The sequence below is a fragment of the Epargyreus clarus genome, unplaced genomic scaffold (genome assembly GCF_041222505.1).
Source record: "Epargyreus clarus isolate Ecla_fem2 unplaced genomic scaffold, WU_Ecla_fem_2.2 ptg000007l, whole genome shotgun sequence".
Lineage (NCBI taxonomy): Eukaryota > Metazoa > Arthropoda > Insecta > Lepidoptera > Hesperiidae > Epargyreus > Epargyreus clarus.
Window position 1 is genome coordinate 13,504,778 of NW_027332215.1, and position 21,737 is coordinate 13,526,514.

The window sequence follows — 21,737 nt, forward strand, 5'->3', positions numbered from 1 at the left end:
TTGATTAGATCTCTCACAGAGTCGCACATATAACAACAGGGTAACTAAAACAAAAACTATATCATTATATTCTTTTTAATCTATTTCCATAGCTAGGAATTGGACGGATTCAGTTCAGTCGAATATTCGACAACGTAAAGAAAAGGCTCGATATTCGAAAATTTCGTATTACGAAAATTCTTTTTGATTTTTTTTAATGAATAGGAGTTAGAGAGGTTTCCGGATCATTTGCGTTTGGAATTAGTTTTCTTTAATAAGCTCGTGTTTCTCGGTTTTATCTTTACGCAACGCAGTATATTTTTACAATTAAATTAAATCGTATTATATTCAATTTATAAAAAATCAGGTAATAATCATAGATGAGTAAAGATTACTCATTCCTAACAAGAAAATGTACCCAGTTTTGAGAATTGAATAGTTGCGTACAAAAGTTTTGCCACGTCTCCGTGCTAAAATGTCCCTAAAATAGTTGAAATACTTCTTTATTTATTATGTAAATTACGCAGTATTAGTTATTTATTCGTAATCCCTAAAAATGTTTTTATTCGTCAAGAATTCAAAAAAAGAACTTACTAATAAGCTGTTTGTGGCTTCATTCAATTTCAAGGCGGCGAAGTATCTTTACTAATCTATGGTAATAATAATGTAAGTTATGCAATTTCCAGCCGTATCGCCATTTAGTTCTTTATATATTTTATTATTAGCGCTTTATATTGAAATAGCATAATTATTGTATTTGTTTAAGGAATCTGTAGACAAAGTCGGAAATTCATTACAGTCTTATAAAATTATAACCCACATAATGAAAACTAATGATAAAATCCTAAAGCATTATTAAATAATAAAAAACGAAAGAGTTTCCTTGTACTATTTTAGTATTTTTAATCCCATAATAAATACATGCACTGCCCTCTGGTATGTTTGCCAAAGGATTAACTTACATGAGGAGCTTTGAAAGCTCTCTCCCCTTCTAGGGAAGAATTTAGTAAAGGAAATTCCCGCTAGATGTCTAGTGTTTTTCATCTTGTGTATACTTGAAAATAAAAAAAAATGCATTTGTATGGAGAAATGTATTAAATTTTGTCATTTAACTTCACAAATTTGACTTTGATTTAATTGTGTACTTTTGAGAATAGAAAATGATTCATTCATAACAAACCAAGTTTGAATACATTTTCTTTTTAATTTGAATGTGAAATATTAATAGTTTCGTATCCCTTATAAAATTATTGTAAACTTAATTGAATGTTAGTCCAACAATGAAGACTACATACGAATATATACGAGTATAATGTCATGAGCTTTAATTCCATACAAATTTACATGAGTTTATGAATATTTACGACACCTGTAATTTCAATTACATGATATACATATGAAAATTTTAAATGTAATCATAAACTAAGAAACTTGAATGCTTGACTAAATCAAAACGATAGTTTTCGTGTTATACTCGAACAAACTGACAAATAACATTTCTATACGTATAAAAAAAATATTTTGCATTTAAATGTATAAAAATATAGTTTTAAGCTTTAAATTTTTTCTTGGATGTGTTCTCAAGCTAAACGCAAAACAAAATTTTAATATTTTATCATGTAGACACTTCTAATTTACAAATAACTTTTATGTGCATTCTACCCGAACTAGAAAAACTATTTGTATCAACTTTTATATTGATCATTCGTTAAATTCAGTTATTAAAAAAGTTACATCAATAAATATATATTACAAACATTTATGAACATCTGTTATATTTATCATTATTATGGCATATTTCTTTAATTTCCTTATAGCGAATTCAATTTCGGTATGAATCAGTACCACATTTTTATTGCAATGTTAAAATAATGTTGTCGAAGTCTTTGAAGAAATAATTCCATTTGTAAAATTTGCATAATTCTTATTAGTTTCGTCACTATTCAAAAAAAACCTAAAACGCGCTATGGAAGTTTTCTACTCCGAGTAGCATAAATACGAATGCGGCCACCCATCCGTTGGGAGGTCCGTTACTTCGATGTGAGCCATCGCTTTGTCGCTGGATAAAGTAACGTTTCCCATTGTAGGATCCGAACACCGAAGTTACCTTGACCTCCTTTTTTCTTTCATTTTTCGTGATACCAGATCCTTGCCATATTATACTTAAATTTGTAATTTCCATTTCTATTTTAAAGGAATTTGTGAATATGATTACAGTTTTTTTATAAGATTGTAGTCTGTTTTCTATAAGAGTACACTAGCAACATAGCTTGCATTCCACTCGATATAAATTGGTCACTGCCGCCCATGGACATCTGTTGCCCTCAACTACATAAAAACAGGTCCTACCTGAACCACTCAGAAGCAGGTTACAGATGACGAAGTCAGCCGGCATAGTCTTTCACCGAAACAAAGGACTTTTATATACTAAAAATGGCTGATGGTACGTTCCCAGTAGAATAATATTGACTTTAGCTTTAGCTTTAGCTTTAGCTTTCAAATTATTTGATAATAATGAAAAAATAATGCAAGGTATTTATTTTGTGACTGTGATTGAACAATGTTGTTGTCGTTGTGATTATTTGATGCAATGTTGCCCCCATCATAGACAAATCAAACCACGTCATCATCATTATCACCATAATGAATTCATATGGATATACATACCAGAAATCATCTTCTGTAGTATAAAAATACCTCAATCATTATTTATTTAAAATATTGCTGCAGTTTCCCTTAAAAAATGATAAGTTTCTAAACTGGCAACTGGAATTACAGGATCCAGTCCCCTTCCCCTGCACGTAGGGTGGGAGATACCAACCCCTCTTTGTTTTTAGGCTGCGCACACTGAGTAATTGTATGTGGTATCCCGGTCGGTCCCGGTTTTGTAGGAATCCGGTGTAAGTATTTAAAGTATAAAGTCGTCATTTGATAGTACCATCGCTACGTTCAAGCAACATTGAACATAACAATTGATTCGTCGGAATGTAAATTAGTATTTTTTTCAAACAATTTAATAATAAATTATAGTTTAAAAAATAGAGTTGGAAAAACTACAAACCACGCTAAAATCACACAAGGAAAATCTTTACTCCTGATTCCTGGCGTACCTGATGAGGAGAATGGGATAAAATCGGACCGTTCAAAGTGGGTAAAAATCGAGTTCAAAGATTCCGTTACATACATACATACAGGTCAAGCTAATAAAAGCGTGGTAAATATAGTGTATAATGTAAAGCAAAAAGTGTCCTGAGCGAAATAACTTACATTTGATTAATATTACGTTACAATTGCATGTGCAGTCTTTAATATGCTGTTTAAAGTAATCTGGTTTAGTCTGTTTAAATTAACATTTTCACGTTTATTTATCGGTACGGTTTTTCATAAACCGGAATGGGTAAGTCACGTTTGTGTCCAGCCTTACAAAGTAGAGTTGGCATTTGCCTATATTGCTATTATATTCATCTTCGTATTGTGCCAACCGTTATGTTCTGTCTTTATATTTTAAATTATTTTTATCTTTTAGACAAACTTGGCAAAGTAATAGATACCTTAGTCAGCTTAATTCTTTACCCTAATACGTTTTACTTTAGCAATTTCATATTCATTCGTTTTATAAAATATTTTATGCTATTTATTTTTATTTACATTTTCACACATTTATTTATAGTCAATACATCTATAAAAATATTTTGTATGTAAGAATACATACTATGTTTGAAAAGAATACTAGGCACCATAACTTTAATACTAGAAATAGAAATAAACTATCAATACCTAAATATAGATATTGTAAGGTGGCTAGATCTTTCATGGGTAACTGTATTCGCTACTACCATAGATTAGTAAAGATTACTCACTCCTAACAAGAAAATGTACCCAGTTTTGAGAATAGAAATAGTTGCGTAAAAAAGTTTTGCCACGTCTCCGTGCTGAAATGTCCCTAAAATATTTGAAATAATTATTTATTTATTACGTAAATTACGCAGTATTAGTTATTTATTCGTAAATTTTCTCTAAAAATGTTTTATTTGTCAAGAATTCAAAAAAGGAACTTACTAAAATAAGCCGTTTGTGGCTTCATTCCATTTCAAGGCGGCGAAGTATCTTTACTAATCTATGGCTACTTCTATAAAATACCCGACCACATCTTGAATTTCACAGAAAAAAAGTTTAAACTTGTTGTTAAACAAACGCTTTGTAAAAAAGCGTAATATAAGCTGAGTGATTATTTGACTGATGAAACGGTGTGGTCTGAATAGCTCCAGGTCCACATATATCATGAGGTTAAGATTACCATGGTAGAAAACATTTATTTTTTAAAAAAGATGTGTATTATGGAGTTTCTTTCGCCGCTTCTTCTCCATAACGAAACACCTTGTGAAGTGGTAGTTGTTGTATTGACATTCAAAAAGTGCTCTGTAAAGGACCTATTTTGAATTTTAAAAATGATTTTGATTTGATTTTATACTATGTATTCCTATCAGCTGTGTTTATTTTTTTCAAGCCATAAGTTACTGAAATGAATTGTTGTAAAATCTAGGTGTCCTGTTATCATCCCCTGCGGTCCGACTGCTTTCGACAATTTGTCATTGATCATTATTGTAATTGAAAGCCTCCGATTCGAATGGCGGATGGGATTTTTGTAGAGGTGATTTTTTTATAAATGACTACAGTATTAGTTGTTGGGTAAATAAATAATATTATTATATATCATATTATCAAGAAGTAGTTAAAACTTAAACTGCAAATGTAGAACCAGGTCAGAAACATCAAATATTTTAAACGTGGTTTCTGGTCTACTGTACATAACATAATATTTCTAGTGTTTATGAAGCATCTGTGTTAACGTTGCTAATATAGTTGAACACCAGGCTCGCATTCTTATTTACTATCTTGTAGCGATATACAATAAGAGATGTACTCATAAACAGGTCTGTAGTCTACCTCAAGTTCGTTCCGATATGTAGAGCCTCGGTAGCTTAGAGGTAAAGCAACGGACACGCGTGTCCGGGGTCGCTGGTTCGAGCCCAGCCTGAGGCGTGGGGGATAAACGTTTCATTTTTTATGGGTTTTTTTAGTAAAGTTTTGTATGATAAATATGTGTAATGTAATTCAAATTTTTAGGTCTTCATTTTTTTTTTAAGTATTCATTTGTGACATGTATTTATTCAAACATCTATTCTTAATTTTTATTTTATTCGAAGCGCGGATTTTTTTATACTGTGGACCTTTTTTCGAAAGAATCTGTTTTCAACAAAGAAAAAATTTAAAAAGAAAACCTTTTTTCAGTCTCATATTTTGACCCCATTGTATGCTCGCATGCATGCTTTGCTAGCTACGCTCATGTGCTAATGTGTATACGATATTACACCTTTAGGTAAATATTAAATAGTCACTATCAGTACAAACCTATCAAAACCTAATTAAACCTATCATAGATTACCCTTTCGCCTGCTATCTGGATGCTACAGAGGAGTTACTACACAAACTTGAGTGCTTGCAAAACCTATGCATTCGATTTACATTTTCATTACTCAAATTTGTTTTTTCTTAAAAATATTTCCTGCCTGCTGTCTACTGCCAGCCAAAAGCGTATAAATAATCTGAACAAGCAGTGATAGCCTAGTGGTTAAGAAACGCGGCCTCTCGATCGAGGGGTCCGAGGTTCAAATCCCAGGCACGCACCTCTGATTTTCAAATTTATGTGCGTATTAGAAATTAATTATCACTTGCTTAAACGGTGAAGGAAAACATCGTGAGGAAACCTGCATACCTGAGAGATTTATAAAAAAAAAATCTCAAAGGTATGTGAAGTCTACCAATACGCACTTGGCCAGCGCGGTGGACTATGGCCTAATCCTTCTCATTCTGAGAGGAGACCCGTGCCCAGCAGTGGGACAGTAATGGGTTGATGATGATGATGATGAATCTGAACAACTTTCTTCTGTACAGTCATAATAAATTGTTAATTAATGGTTTATTAAGAATATCTACAATTTACTTACAATAAAAGTATTTTTTTGTCATCACTAAAATAGTCCATGTGACAGGTGGGTAGAGTCATTGTCCTATTTTGTAATTTTTAAACTACTGATTATTTTGTTTTTATTTGGCGTAAACCAAATTATTTAATTGTTTTGACATTTTCCTTTTTTTGAATGTTGTTAACATTTACTTTCATTTTCTCCCAGCCAGCGACCCTGGAAAGGACCACTGTATGTGAGGAGGAGTAGTTTTTGTATATCTTATAATATGAGTGTAAGCTTAACCCACATAATGAAAACAAATAATATATCCTAAAGTATTAATAATTAATAAAAAAACGAAAGAGTTTTTTAATATTCTAGTAGCATTTTATGAATTCCACAATAAATACATGCAATGCCCTCTAATGGCCAAAGGACTGACTTACATGACGAGCTTTGAGTGCTAACTTCTCTGCTCTTCTAGTGATGCATTTAGTAAAGGAAATTCCCGCTAGATGTCTTTTGTTTTTCATCTAGCATTTACTTGACAATTACAAAAAAATGCATTTGTATGGAGAAATGTATAGAATTGTATCAATTAGCTTCACAAATTTCACTTTGTTATAATTGTGTACTATTAAAAATAAAAAAAGTTTCATTTATAAAAAACCAAGTTTGAATACATTTCCTATTTATTTTTAACTTTTGTGTGTATTATGAGTGAAATATTACTATTTTTCGTATCCCTTATAAAATTATTGTATTGTAAACAACTTAGGTGGATGTTTGTCCAACAATAAAGACTACATACGATTATACATAATGTCCTGAGCTTTAATTCCATAGAAATAGACGTGAGCTTAGTAATTTTAATTAGATAATAATTACAAATATAAAATATACATATAAATATATAAAAAAGCAACGTCGGCTTCGAGACAATAACAACTTCATATGACGTGCGCCACCGCGGTGGGATTCGAACCCACAATCTCCAGTACCAACAACCGGGCCGTTCCCATTGGGCTACGCGGCAATGTCTGTGAACGTTGAAATTCTGACGACATTCACAGTTTTCACAAGTACGCATGCGCCAACAGACAAGTGATACGTACCTTCTGCTTTCAAGAATCACATTTTATCATATAAACAAGCAAACGAGGACATGTTTTTTTTTCTTAGTGAGCTTTTTGAACCTTTGTGGATAGACTCCGTCAGCACCGCCGCAGCACCTATTTCCGGCTAATAACAGCTGCGGTGTTCTGTTTCGAAGGGTGAGGTAAGGGAGACATACTTTTCCGGGCGTTCTTCTTTCCGAGGCTTTGTCCTCAGGGGTAGCAGCACATCAGTGGCCGACGTTAGGTAGGAATATCTAATCCTATCTGGGGTTGATTACAGATGTCCGTGGGCGGCAGTAGTCACTTACCATCAGGTGGACTGCATGCTCGTCTGTTACTCCTATATTATAAAAAAGCTATTTGTTAGCCTGTTACGTCAAGTTTGTAGATTATATTCAACATTAATTATCGTCACACTTAAGTCAATTTAAATTACCTCCCGCATCTAAACCTTACTCACATTCTCTAGCGGTGAAGACCACATATAAATCGATTCGGTACGAATACAGAATAATAAGGTTCACGTTCCTCATTTTTCCCTTATCCCCATTCACGCTCGCCCCCTTAACAACGACAGAGAACAATGTTGTTAAGAAGGTATTTGCTATATTTTTATAAGATTAAAATAATAAAGAATAAATTAGGTGGTCACTGCCGTCCATGGATATATTTTACCAACTTCATAAAGAAAAGGTTCTACCTGAACCGATCAGAAACTGATCACAGATAATGATATCAGCCACAGTCCTCGTCTGTGATGTCAGCCGCATACCCTTCCACTGTAACATAAAACTTCTTCATGGTGAAATTAGATTATTTGACGAAACAATTATGCGATTATTTATTTAGTAATTGTGAGTAAGCAATCCTGATGCGATTCTGATTGTTTGATGCAATATCGCTCCTGCCATAGAAAAAAATCAAACCACGTCATCATATCATCCTTATGTTATGATTTGACGATACGAATTCATTATGTTCAGTATTATAAAAATACCTCATTTAACATTTATTTCAAACCCTACTGCAGTTTCCTTTAAAATATGGAAAGTTTCTAAACTGGCAACTGGATTCACAGTCCCCTTCCCTGCTCACAGGGAGGGAGATATCAACCCCACTTCGATTTTAAGCAGCGCACACTAAGTGATTGCATATTGTATTTCGGACGGTTCCGGATTATGTGGGAATCCGGTATGATTTGATTAAAGAATAAGAGCAACATTTGATACTAGTATCGCTATCCAAAGAACATTTTATTTAGCAATTGATTGATGAGATTTTTAGTTACTTTCTTTTCTGGCGCTTTGATATAAACTAGTGTGCCAGTTAACGAAATTCGACCATAATTATGGTTTATGTAATTTTTTCTACACGAAAAAAAATATTATTAGGGGCCTATTTACTAAGATTTAGACATATTATATGCTAGGCGACTATTATACAAATCAGGGAAAGGACTGTATATCGCCCAAAAAAACAAAAGCAAGTAATTGAATTAAAACCAAAAACCTGACTGCATTGAAAAGACCGACGTAGAATTATAAAAACCAAGCATGAGAAAGACATATGTCAACTCATATAGACAATCTACTAGAGAGAAAGAGATGTCAAGAAAAGTGACGGCGTGTCAATTTCTCTTCGAATAAGTGGCCTTAAGCTCCCCCGACTATGGCGCGTTTTATTATTTTACCAATATTAATACTAGTATTAATATATTGCTGAGTTTTTGTTACAAGGGTGTCTTGCTCTATTGTCAAGTGTACCGTTACAAGGAAAAATAATCCACGGAAGTATACGTTTCACAGGTAAAGGCGATTTTTCTATCCCAGGTTTTGTAGCAATATTTAGTCAAATTTCATATTAATTGGTCTCATACATAGTTGTTACAATTTTATATTCATTTATCACAGATAAATAAATACATATATTTCATAGATAGATGAAAAGTTACCAAAATATATACGAGAATTAAATTATTTATTTACGCTAGGGCCTGACAAAATGGTGACGTCATATTATATCGATAATGTGTCGATAATATAATAAAGATCATTTCATGCATCACAAAACTAGTATAAAAAAAACTTTGTTGACGTATTGTAACTGAATTTACATATTCTGAATTTTAATGGTATTATAACTCGAATAATATTTGTATCACCTATATCTTTTCAAGGATACCAAGTCGATCAAGTGAGGTACGTGAAAAGTGGATAAGAATAATAAATCGGCCAGAATGGACTCCTATTAAATCATCGGTAATATGTAACAAACATTTTGAGGAAAAATAGTTTATACCAAGGAAGTCGTCGTATTAATTTGTATATCATAATACTTGTATTATAATATTAATAAATAATCATCTATGAAAATATGGTATTTTAGTAATTTGTGTAATAATTTGGATACGAAAGCTACGTTGCCACGGCAGGCTCATCAAATTAATACTGGATGTCAATCGATAAAAAGTATGAAGGTAACAACACTATTACGCACACATACACATATCAATTTTGGTAATGCGTTTAAGCTTACATTGTGTATCTTTGGCATCCTATATCTATGATAAAAACGGTGAAATAAGCGTTCATTATTTTTATCCAGAAAGCCAAATTAAAAGTTTCATAGTAGGCATCTGCTTCAAAATCAAAAGATGTTCAAACAATATTTCAACCCCTACAAAAGAGTATGTATTTGTGAGCTAAGCACCTTCGCTTTATTTGCATCCATGTCGGTTGTAGGGTGTGGTTGTGTTAATGTTTTTTCATAATAAAATATAATAAGGTCAATGTGTCATTTTCCTTAATGTCAATGTGTCATTGTATAGGAAAATATTGATTACATAGTTTGTGATATGTATGTGTACCTATGTGTTTGTGTCAAGTCCGTGGTAGTGTGTGAAATGTTTTTTTTTTCATTGATTGCCTTAAGTACTTTCTATGCGTCGTTTAAAATAACATATTAGCATTGTGCACTTCGTCGGTATATAAACTATAACTGTGGCAAGTTTCATACTAGTCCGTCCGCGTAATTTTCGTAAAAACGCGTACAAAGTTTTTGGTTCACGTATTTATATATACATAATTCATTATGTAAAGTGATAAGTGTCGTTTACCGAAATAACTTAGTTTTTGATTGATATTATACTAATATTGTTAAAAAACTAATGTAAATTGTGTAATACACATCTGGAATATTTCGTGTGCTCTGTATCGTAGTCTGTGTATAATACTACTCGTATTTTCCGGTCGCCGTACCGGTACGGTTTGGCATAGACCGGAATGGATACGTCACGTTTGTGTCCAGCCTTACAAACGAAAGGGAGAAAAGGGTTGGTATTATATTACGCATTATTCCTACATTTCTGTTTTATTTACATCTAAAATGTGTTGTTTGATTTCAAATAATGGACACCTTGACCAGTCCACAAATTTTAATATGTTTACTTTATCAACTGCATAAATAGCGGCATATGTTTTGAAATTCGTTAAATCAATATATTCTTTTATTTTATTTATTTTTAATTTGTAAGGTTTCCTACAGGGGAAAATGAAATAATCCCATCATTATAAAAATAAAAATGTTAATGTATATTTATAGATATATATGTACCTACAATAAGTATAACGCTTAAACATACAGAACGATCAATATACATACCTAAAATATTTTGTTTCCTATTATTTTATTGTTAAATATACTTTTTTTACACTTCAAAGGGCTATAGAACAACACTCCGGTAGAACAAAATAATTTCAAAAGATAAAACAATCATTTTTTCGCCCGATCCTGAAACGCGCTACCAAAGTTTTTTACATTGGCGGTATAAGAACTACAACCTCCCTCGCTGTACTGGCGGAGGTCCGTCGCTTCGATGGAAGCCAGTCTCGCCCCGCTGGTCTAAGGGGGCGCACATTCAGATGCAGCGCTTGTTCGTTGAAGCACTAATCTCATGAAACCAGTCTCGTCTCGCTGGTCTAAAGAGACGACCCGTACCTTAACCCCCAAACTTACATTGAAGCGGTCTTGACCTCTTTTGTCATTTTTAATTATAATTTTATTTTATTTCCTCATCATATGATTTTTATCTTAGTATAATAAATATATTCAATGCCCTCTAGTGCTTTGGCTAAAGGACTGATTTACGCGACGATATTTGAAAGGGTACCTTTCAAATCTCCTCATGCCTTCTACTGTACTGGTCAAGTATTTAGTAAGTTAATCACCACTAGATGTCCTGTGTTTCCTATCTTTTGTATAACTTGAAAGTTATAAAAATACTTTTTGTGGAAAAATTAATATTATAAATTAAATCTTTCATCTTCGCAAATTTTACTTTGTTAAAATGTTATACTATTGTAAATAAAAAATATTACAATCATAAATTTAAATAACCACTAGCATTTACAATAGAGAAATCATTTTGTAATATTGCATCCAACGTGAAATTCCTTTTATAATAATATTTTATTGTCATTTATTAAATTTATTCATAACAGTGTTCGAAAACACGTCAGTACTGTACGATAAGTTCGTTACAATTTACACAGCCTCGGTAGCTTTAGTGGTAGAGCAGTGGACACCCGTGTCCTAGGTCGCTGGTTCGAGTCCAGCCCGAGGCGTTACTCACAGAAGTAACACTTTTTTCTTTTATTTTTCATTTTTAAAATATAACATAGATTTTACGAGTGTTTATTGTAAATAAATTTAGAAATTTCATTTCTTAAAATTTATTTTTTCCTTATAAATATTTCGTGATTTGTATTTACTCCAACTTAATTTAAGGAAACATTCTATGGGTACTATCAATTATTTTATTGTATTAAAATATTTTTATTATTGAATATGGTATTAAGCAAGGAAGGGTTATGTTTTTCGCGAGTATGTTTGTCTTTCTTTATTTAGTCGGGTCTAACAAACTGCTGGATGAATTTCGACAATTAAGATGTTATTATATTCGTCACACTGACCCGAGTGGCTTTAGAGAGGTGTTGGAAAAAAATCAAAATGGCGGATTTTTGGCGCGAAATAGTAACAAATTAAAAAAAAAAGTTAACCGAACCCATCGAGTAGGGTGTCAAATAAAGGAAATTAATCGGAAATTATAAAAACATATTTGTATATATATAACAGCAAGGTGACTGACTGACTGACTAACTAAATGACTTTTTCATTTATCAGAAATCAACGTACAGCCAAAACAGCTCAACTTATACTTCTAAAATTTTGCGCATGGGTTCGCTATATAGCGTAAATAGGTACTAAGAAAGGCCTTTCGGAAATTCTACCCTTAAGTGGATAAAATAGGGGATGACAGTTTGTTTGAAATCCTTTAATTTTGAAGCAACTACTATAAAATCCGAGATCAACCCCATAGGGGGTAAAATAAGGGTAAAAAGTTCATTTGGACATCCGTCAATGTTGAAGCAAACAATAATGACTGAAACTTTAAATTACTGAAGTTATATTTTTTATAAGCGTAAATGGTAAGATATATAAAATACTCGTATACATATGACATCGAGATAACTGTCTGACTAATGAGTAAGTTGCTGTGCCGGAGATCAACGCAAAGGGAAACCGCTGAACTGTAGTGTGCTGGAATTTAAAATATAAGTTCCTTATATAGCGTAAATGAGCACTATGAGGATAAAATAGAATTATATTGTTTGAACATCTTTTGTTTTTGAAGCAGATACCTACTATAAAACTTTGTATTTGGCTTTCTGGATAAAAATAATGAAACGCCTATTTCACTGTTTTTGGAAATTCTACTTCAGCCTTTTTAGTGCAGTCGGGATTTTGATTTTTAATTAAATTGCTTCTTTATTTTATTTTTTTATATAACACTAAAATATATTACCACGTATGCCTTTGTATTTACAGAACTAATATTTTAACAAATAAACAAGATACATAAATTTTGCACGCCCAATGTGGTAGAACATAAGATACTTCTTATAAATTTAAGATCCTTGTAAAATACTATGTTCTTGCAGATGTGATTTGATTTGAACTTACATTTATCTCCGCTCAGAACCTTTTGTTTAGCCTTATGAACTTTTTGTACTAAAACAGATGGTAAGTACCTACTTATCGACATGAATCCAACAAGCCTAAACGTGATTACGATATGTATCCTGCTAAGTTGAAGCATTGCTTTGGGCAGCTTCCGGTCTACCATCCGGTGGGATCGATAATTTGTACATCATTATCTTCCGTCCGTCTGTTGGGCACGGTCTTCCTTCAGAGTGTGATGGATTTAGGCAATAGTCCACCGCGATGACTAAGTGAGAATTGGTAGGCTTCAATCAACTTTGAGAACTTTTTGTTGTGGTCATAATATCAATAGTTAGTGCACTTCTAGACTCAGTGAACCGAGATGAAGCTTATACTAAGTTATTTCTTATTTCTTTGCATATTTACAATGATTATTACAATAAGTTTGGCAAAGGTATCTCCGAAAGCCATAAATCTGTACGTATTGGCGCATGCGTAGTTTGTGCAAAATCTGAATGTCGTCAGAATTTCAACGTCCATTAGCATCGCCGCGCGGCTCGGTGGAAGAGCCCGGTTGCTTCGGAGCGAACGCCGAAGGTAGAGGGTTCGAGTCCCTCGCGGTGGTCAAGTTGCTGTCTCGCTGCCCACTTTTTTATTTTTTTATTATTGAAAATGCAATATAATTAGTCTGACAAATTATAAGAAAAATATGAATGCCTATGACTCATTTTGATATGACTTGTTCTTGTAAATGAACTAAAATTATTGTTGACATCTCTACTAATACCAAAACTCCCTGCGACTGAAATAAATATTCGAAAATTTTTAATTGTAATAGATTTTTTTCCATTTGTACCTTCAACAGTTTGTAAGCAGACGGTAGTTGTACTTTTAAAATGATTAAATTGCTTCATATATTTTGCGAAAAAATTAAACTATTTTTTGATGCATTTATAATAATCGAACCATATAATTAACAAAATTTTATTAACAGCTTGGTTGGAAATTACAAAACTCATATTATGGAATCATGAAACTGTTTTATTACTAAAAAATGAGTACTTTGTAGGTACTCACTTCTAGAAAGTTCGAATTTGTTGATAAATATACTAGTATAAAATATTGTTTGTATAGTAAATAGTAAATAATCATAAGCGTCTTTATAACTCGTAATTTTGTCTCCACACAGTATAAAACAAATAATCTTTATAAAATATGAGATATTATAGGTACGATGCATTTTATATGAAACATATAGATACATACTATTTATACTGTTGGATATCAAGTCTCCAGGCAACAGAGTTGTTGACTGTTATTGTTAAAAATATGGATATAATCGAATAAAATACTAATTTACATTCCTTGATATTTTATTCGAAATACACGTATTGCATTTACTCAATACATACATAAAACTAATCTTAATAAACCATTAAGTAACAATTTATAATAACTGTATAGAAGAAAGGTGTTTAGAATATTTATAATTTTAGAGTAATTACAGATAAAATAACTGCGCTTACAAGTTGGAATGAATACAAATAATTAATATTTTTTAAGAGCAAATAAATAAATTTTGAGAAATGAAGTTGTGAATTTTATTAACAATAAAAAACTCGAAAAATGTATCAGTTAAAAACGAAAAAGCAAATGTTACTTTTGTGAGTAACGCCTCGGGCTGGACTCGAACCAGCGACCTAGGACACGGGCGTCCACTGCTCTACCACTAAAGCTACCGAGGCTGTGTAAATTGTAACGAAATTATCATACAGTATTGAACACTGCTATGATTAAATGTATTCAATGCCCTCTAGTGTTTTGTCAAAAGAACTGATTTACGCGACGAGCTTTGAAAGGGTAGTTTTCAAAGCTTCTCATGCCTTCTACTGTACTGGTAAAGTATTTAGTACGATTAATGACCACTAGATGTCCTGTGTTTCCTATCTTTTGTATAACTTGAAAATTGTAAAAATTACATTTGTATGGAAAAAACATAAAGTTGTACCTGTAAAAATCTTTTTTTATAATTACCATGACATGTATATCATGTATTGATCAACCCAATACCTAGCTGAGTGCATCCCCTGAACATGACGTATATCAAAATAATAAAAACAAAAACTAAATCATTACATTTTTTAAATTTATTTCCCTAGCCGGGAATTGAGCGGGTTCGGATCAATCGAATGATTCTTGACAACATAAAGAAAACGCACGATATTAGTTTTATTTTAATTTCTCTTATAAAAAAAAGGTCTGACTTAATTAAATTTTCTGTTTCCTACCAACAGTTCCAAATATTTTTATATTCCCGTGAACTATAAAACAAGTAGCTGGTTGTTTAGTACTATGTATTATAATGAAATTAATAATAAAACATTTTTAAAATAAGTAGGTATAGATAATGCAATGTCGCATTATAAAACAAAAAAAAAAAACAAAAAGCAACGTCGGCTTCACGAATGTAACAACTACATATATGACGTGCACCACCGCGGTGGGATTCGAACCTACAATCTCCAGTACCAACAACCGGGCCGTTCCCATTGGGCTACGCGGCAATGCCTGTGAACGTTGAAATTCTGACGACATTCACAGTTTTCGCAGGTACGCATGCGCTAACAGACAAGTGATAAGTACTGCTTTCAAGAATTACATCTTATCATTAAACTACTCGTAGCATACTTTTTTTTTCGTAGTGTGCTTTTGGAAGATGATATAACCCTTTGTGGTTAGACTCCATCAGCACGTCGCAACACCTATTTCTGCCTAATAAGCTGCTGTGCTCCGTTTCGATAAGGTTGAGGTAAGGGAGACAAACTTTTCAGAAGTGTTCCAGCTAAGTCCTCAGCAGGGGTAGCTACTTTTCACCATCAGAACCTTATTACCATTGTGATAGTTTTGTGAATTGGGAGCGTATTTTTTAATGAGAGGAAAATCGTGTAAGGTTCCAATATAATGATTATCAAGAACATTTGTAAGCTAAGGATAAGTAAAGTTAGTAATTTTCACACGTTTTATTCATAAACATATATTTTGTCAGATATTCCACTAGATGGCGTTCTCTTGCCGCTGTGCTATGATATAGGAGGACATAATTCAGAAAATGAATAGAATTTGAATTACGTGCAATTTTCCTAGTTAAATTATAATGTGTAATTAATTATGAGCCATTGAATTTCAGTTACATAGCTTTAGTATGCAGTGAAATAAAACAGATAAAACAAGTGAACTATTTTTTTGGATGTCGGTAAAAGTTGCTGTCATTTAGTTAGCACTTTACTTGTCGGTAGAGTTAGTGGCTTTTTCAATTTATGAGTGAAAGATTGTCAAGTGAGGGAGAAAAACGGTACTAAAAACTGAATACGAAAAATAGTGCTGGTCTCAAGAGAAATACTAGATTTAAGTACAGGTTTACAAGATTGTAGATAATATGTTGTCGCTTACAAAACGTTCTTTGGACATGTAAATTTTATATTAGATCCAATATCGGTTCATAAGAATTTACAGTGCTCCCCTGTTTTAATGTAAAGCGCAATATTCTTCAGAGAAATATCTCTACCTAATAAGGTGTCGTGCTCTTCAAAAATATGTCTAAACTTGTCAGTTTTTAGTGTAAAATATTGAGGAGTTCATTCAGAAACTATATGTGTTATGTTTTAGATGTGTATTGTGATAAATAATATGAAATTTGCAAGTAAGTCTGTACGTTTATTAAATAAGTCGGTTCATTTGAAATGGACTATACTGTAGGTTAATTCGCCCATTGCTTACGTAGCCTCCGTGGCGTAATGGTTAGCGCGCTCGACTGAGAAGCCGGGAGGCGGTGGTTCAAATTACGGTTGTTACGGATGCAAAAATTTAGACATCCGCGGATGCAGATGCGGATGCGGATTATTAGAAGTTCACATCCGCGGATGCGGATTCAATGCGAATGCAGATGCGAATGCGAATGCGGATTTTGGGATTTTAAAAGGATAATTATTGAAACAAAATGATTGGGATAAGGGCTAGATGATGATGATGATGATGATGATGAATTATTTAAATGTTAAGTGCATAAATAACTGAAAATCAGTTTAAAATTAACTTTTTATTTATTTAATCATATTTCTAGAACAAAATTACACTAGTTTTTTATAATTTCTTGCCATTTTCTTGCCAGTTTTGTATTAATTATAAGAATCAAAAATATTGTCAAAACATTTTGATCTAATTTTCTAAAATACTGATATAAAATGACGCTTATATCGTTACAGAGCTACTGAGCTAATGTGAGCTACTGAGGTAAAAGAGTGATATATATCACAGAGTTCAAAAGATCACTTTTATCATTTTAGTGATACATTTTGCGCACCTCTAGTAAACACTCACTGTTACTATAAATTTATTGACAATAAGAAAAAACACAATAAACAAAATCTGTAGGAAGTTGTTACCAATGTGCGTCTTCCTATTCGTCAGTTACTGAATGAAGTTAGCATAGCAATTACCAAAACAACGCGAAGCACGTGCCACTCTGGCTCCGCCAACTTTCTTTACGTACAGTTACTTGTTAACGTGAATCTGCATCCGTAAAAAATCCGCACTGATTGATACGGATGTGAATGCGCATGCAGATGTCTGAACTATTGCGAATATTCCGCATTTGCGGATGCGGATACGAATATTCGTAACACCCCTGGTTCAAATCCAACCGGGAGCATTCATCAATTTCATTAAAAATCTTTTTTCTTAATATTTCTTGATATAAGTTTAAAAATAATGTTTACCCTGTTTAATTTTAAATTTTGATGTGTTCGTTCTTTTTTTAAATATTATTTCCTATTTTATTATTTATTATTTTATTCTTTTAGCATTGTTTAATAATAACATATATTTTTTTTTATTTATAACGATTTTTATATAAGTTACTTCTACTATTGATAAGCTACGTTCTTGATACATTAACAGCATAAAACGTAATATCATATTTCAGTTTTCCATACATTAAACATAATCCACAAAGAGTGTCTTAAAGAATTGATATTATCAAAATATAGTATTTTATTCTAAGGAATTTACCTATTCTATTTCCCAGGAAATTATACAAAATAGTTTAGACAAGCACTTTTTAGGGCCTCTTATTGTTTTATAGGGTCCCTAAATAAAGTCAAGTCTTCTGGTGTAAAGGGGTGGATTCGGCGTTCAGGGTGGATGCATGAAAAGTTTCCGTTAATTATATTAACTTGGATATTGTTAATTATAAAATCATCACTTAATTCTTAACATTAAAGTAAGTGTATCTTAAATTCCACCTTTTTTCAATTAAGGGTGTTTTTCTAGTCGAGCGTGCATATTCTCCCACGTGACCTACCTGCACACATATCATTTGCATCGTTTCATACACATACCTATACAGGTCGCGAAGACTGTATCGAGTTATAAAATAGGATATAAATTTAATATAAAATCGATGACACAAATTATTTGTTTGTTCTTTTTACATACAATTTAACATAAAACGTATTATAATACATTATATTACGAGTATGTATGATATTTTGTTTATAGTACATTATAATACATTATAAAAAGAGAAAAGTGAAGAAACAGCAAAAACATGTCCTACATGATTCTCACGCCTCCAGAGAGAATCGAACTCCCGACCCATGGTTTGTAAGACCATTGCTCTATCCCCTGAGCTATGGAGGCTGTTGCTTTAAAATTCGAAAACTCCTATTGGCTGTGATCATTAGCTACAGCGCATGCGCGATACTGTGCAAGGTAGCCCTTAAGACATTTTTTCTATGTTTTCTATGTTTCTAGTTTGCCAACCTCCCATTTATTTTCAAGCTTTTTGATATTACTGTTTGTTGTTATAAATATTATAATGGCATGCGTTATAGATAGTATGTAAAAAAACCGTTTAAATAAATCAAGAGTATGTCTATAACATTCTCTTTTTTGTGTTGTTTTATTTTTTGGTTTATAAAGTTTGTTATTCTATTTTCATTACCACGTTTACATCTGTATTGCATGTGATGTTTACTTCTAAGTGGTCGTATATTAACGTACGTACACGTAAAGATTGATTTCCAAAGAGAACTTGGACCAACTCAAGATGCAGTTTGCTTTTTGCTACTGCAAATACCTCAAAACATTTATAAAAACTACGTGTATTCAATTCTTCAATTGTCAGAATCTATTGTCATTCAAAAGTAATAAATTAAAAAATTAAATGACATTATGACATACAAGGACCGAAAAGTTGTTGATCACTCAATATTATTAATGTACAACTTGCCGCGTAGTGTGATAATTAACGGGGCGTTCATTAAAACATATTTTTACATCACCTAGTTTTAGAGATTAGAGATCAGTAGATAATCGTCCATAGTAATACCTCAAGTACTCCTTATCCCCTGGTACGGCGAAGCTATGAAACGCACTTCGTAGCTATATTCGTAGCATTGCTACGACATAGATTCGTAGTAGATCCATTGCATTTACTCTACTTATCGAAACAAGTGAATATTAACACGCTTTTTTTTAAGGGTCATATTCTTACTACCATCATTTTTACCTTATCCAATTTAAAGTGTTTAATGTCTTATATTCGCATATATCGTTTAATAATAAGGAACAATTAAATAATATCGGTGAACGGTGTTGAATTTCAGAAACACACCTAAAAAATAAAAAAGTTGGACGATTTACCAAAATTTCATTTTTTTTACTATTATTTTCTTGCATTTATAAAATATTTAGAGCATTTAAAGCATTTAGAAATATTTTTGTAATGAATTTAACAACATTTTGTATATCATATATTTTGAGTTTTTAATTAAGACATTTTCATAATGGTTAGAGAAAAATAATGTATATTTTCGATAAAATTGTCTACATTTTACCCCATTAAAGTACCAATAAGTAAAAAATATGTCAAAAATCGAAAAAATATACAAAAACGTAACTGTCTTGCGGAATTTCATGTGATATGCGTGTTCCCTGGCGGGATTCGAACCCGCAACCTCCGATACTAACAACCGGGCCCTTCCTATTGGGCCACAGGGACACAGCGAATGATTTCGAAAAGTGACATATATTGTGTGTGTTTCTAAACAATTAACATATGTCGCATGTCGTTTAACAATGTAAAACTAGTCTGTTAGTCTGAGAGTACTACATAATTATAATTACAGTCTTACATGATTTTTTCATTTCATTTTTGTAAATATGGATGTAGTGAAGTTTTAGATTTGTATATAATTCATTATTTTCGACAAAATTACACTTATTGGAAGTTAGACTTAATAAACGAGAACCAATGGAATGATCTTATGGGGACTGAGGATGGTCAAACTTTGGTGGAGATTCCCAATACTGCTCATTGTTTTGACTGAAGCGTTACTTGCAATATCATCATCCTAACCACACGTAGTCAACTTCATCCTAACTAAAACAGGAGATTTTGTGTCTACCATGACCCCTTATCTTAACATACACCCCAGCCCCACTGCCCCTATGACCCAAGTTGTAAGCAAGTTAAAAAAGTGGTCTCGGTCGCGCAGATCACTGGGAAAATTAGTGAATAAAGACCCGTAAAAGGCAGTAATACAATTTTTTTGAGATCCAAAAATTTACAAGTTATAATAAATAATGAAGTGGATCTTCATTCAAGGTTGAAATTAATTAGCCGGTATATGATGGCCACATATTTTTTTTGGGTTTTCTCGAAAAATAATTAATTTCAAAAACTTTTACTATAATATACCATTTAATTTTATGGCACAGAACATATTAGTATCATAGATTATTAAGATATCCAAAAAAAGTGAGGGTGTGCGTTAATGGGTTAACATGAATAATAATATGTCCCATCTTTACATACTTTCATTCATATCCCGTATGGTCTAGTGGCTAGGATACCTGGTTTACACTCCGGGAGGCTCGGGTTCGATCCCCGGTGCGGGACTTTACCGACATCTATTTTTTTTTCTATCTAATAACAACAAAACATATATATATATATATATATATATGTTTTGTTGTTATTAATATAACTTGTAATGCTAGCAAATTATTATCATTAAATTAATTTGTTTAAGATATTATTGGATCTTACCGACGTGTAGCGTCTCATACATACGGGGATGTATTAAAATTCATGTTTTCACTCGTAAATAAAGGATTTTTCTAACGATATTTGCCTGATTATTAAATTACCTATATTGTGTCTTAACTACGAATTGACTAAAAATCAATTAAGTCGAAACACATTGAAATAAACAATAATAATTGTCTGATGCCTAATGTACATTATTGTATGTAAAAAATGTAAATATATATAGAACTGCAAATACATTTATATTGCAATTACAATAAAGCAATTCAACCATTAAATATTATTTCGCAAATTGTAGCGCCATCTGTCTGGTGGTGGTGGAGTATTGTTCATGCAGAGCTAGACCTTCGTACACGTCGCTAGGAGTTCCATGTCCTCACGACAGATAGCGGGGAATACGATGAAGCATATTTTTTATATTTCATTAGTGGTTTAAACTTACGTTGCTGCATCAAATATCAAATAAAAATTACCCTTCCTTCCACTGAACTGATTTCTGTATAAAGCGAAAATTTATATTCATATTTATGTTGTCATCACTTATACCTAAACTTTACATAC

At 32.2% G+C, this 21,737-nt stretch overlaps 1 non-coding gene across 1 annotated transcript; it reads right to left on the minus strand.

Annotated features, from left to right (window-relative positions):
• Positions 1-18,690: 18,690 nt before the first annotated feature.
• On the minus strand, positions 18,691-18,763 carry TRNAV-UAC (transfer RNA valine (anticodon UAC)). Its single transcript has one exon. It is a non-coding gene; the product is annotated as a tRNA-Val (tRNA).
• Between the last annotated feature and the right edge of the window lie 2,974 nt (positions 18,764-21,737).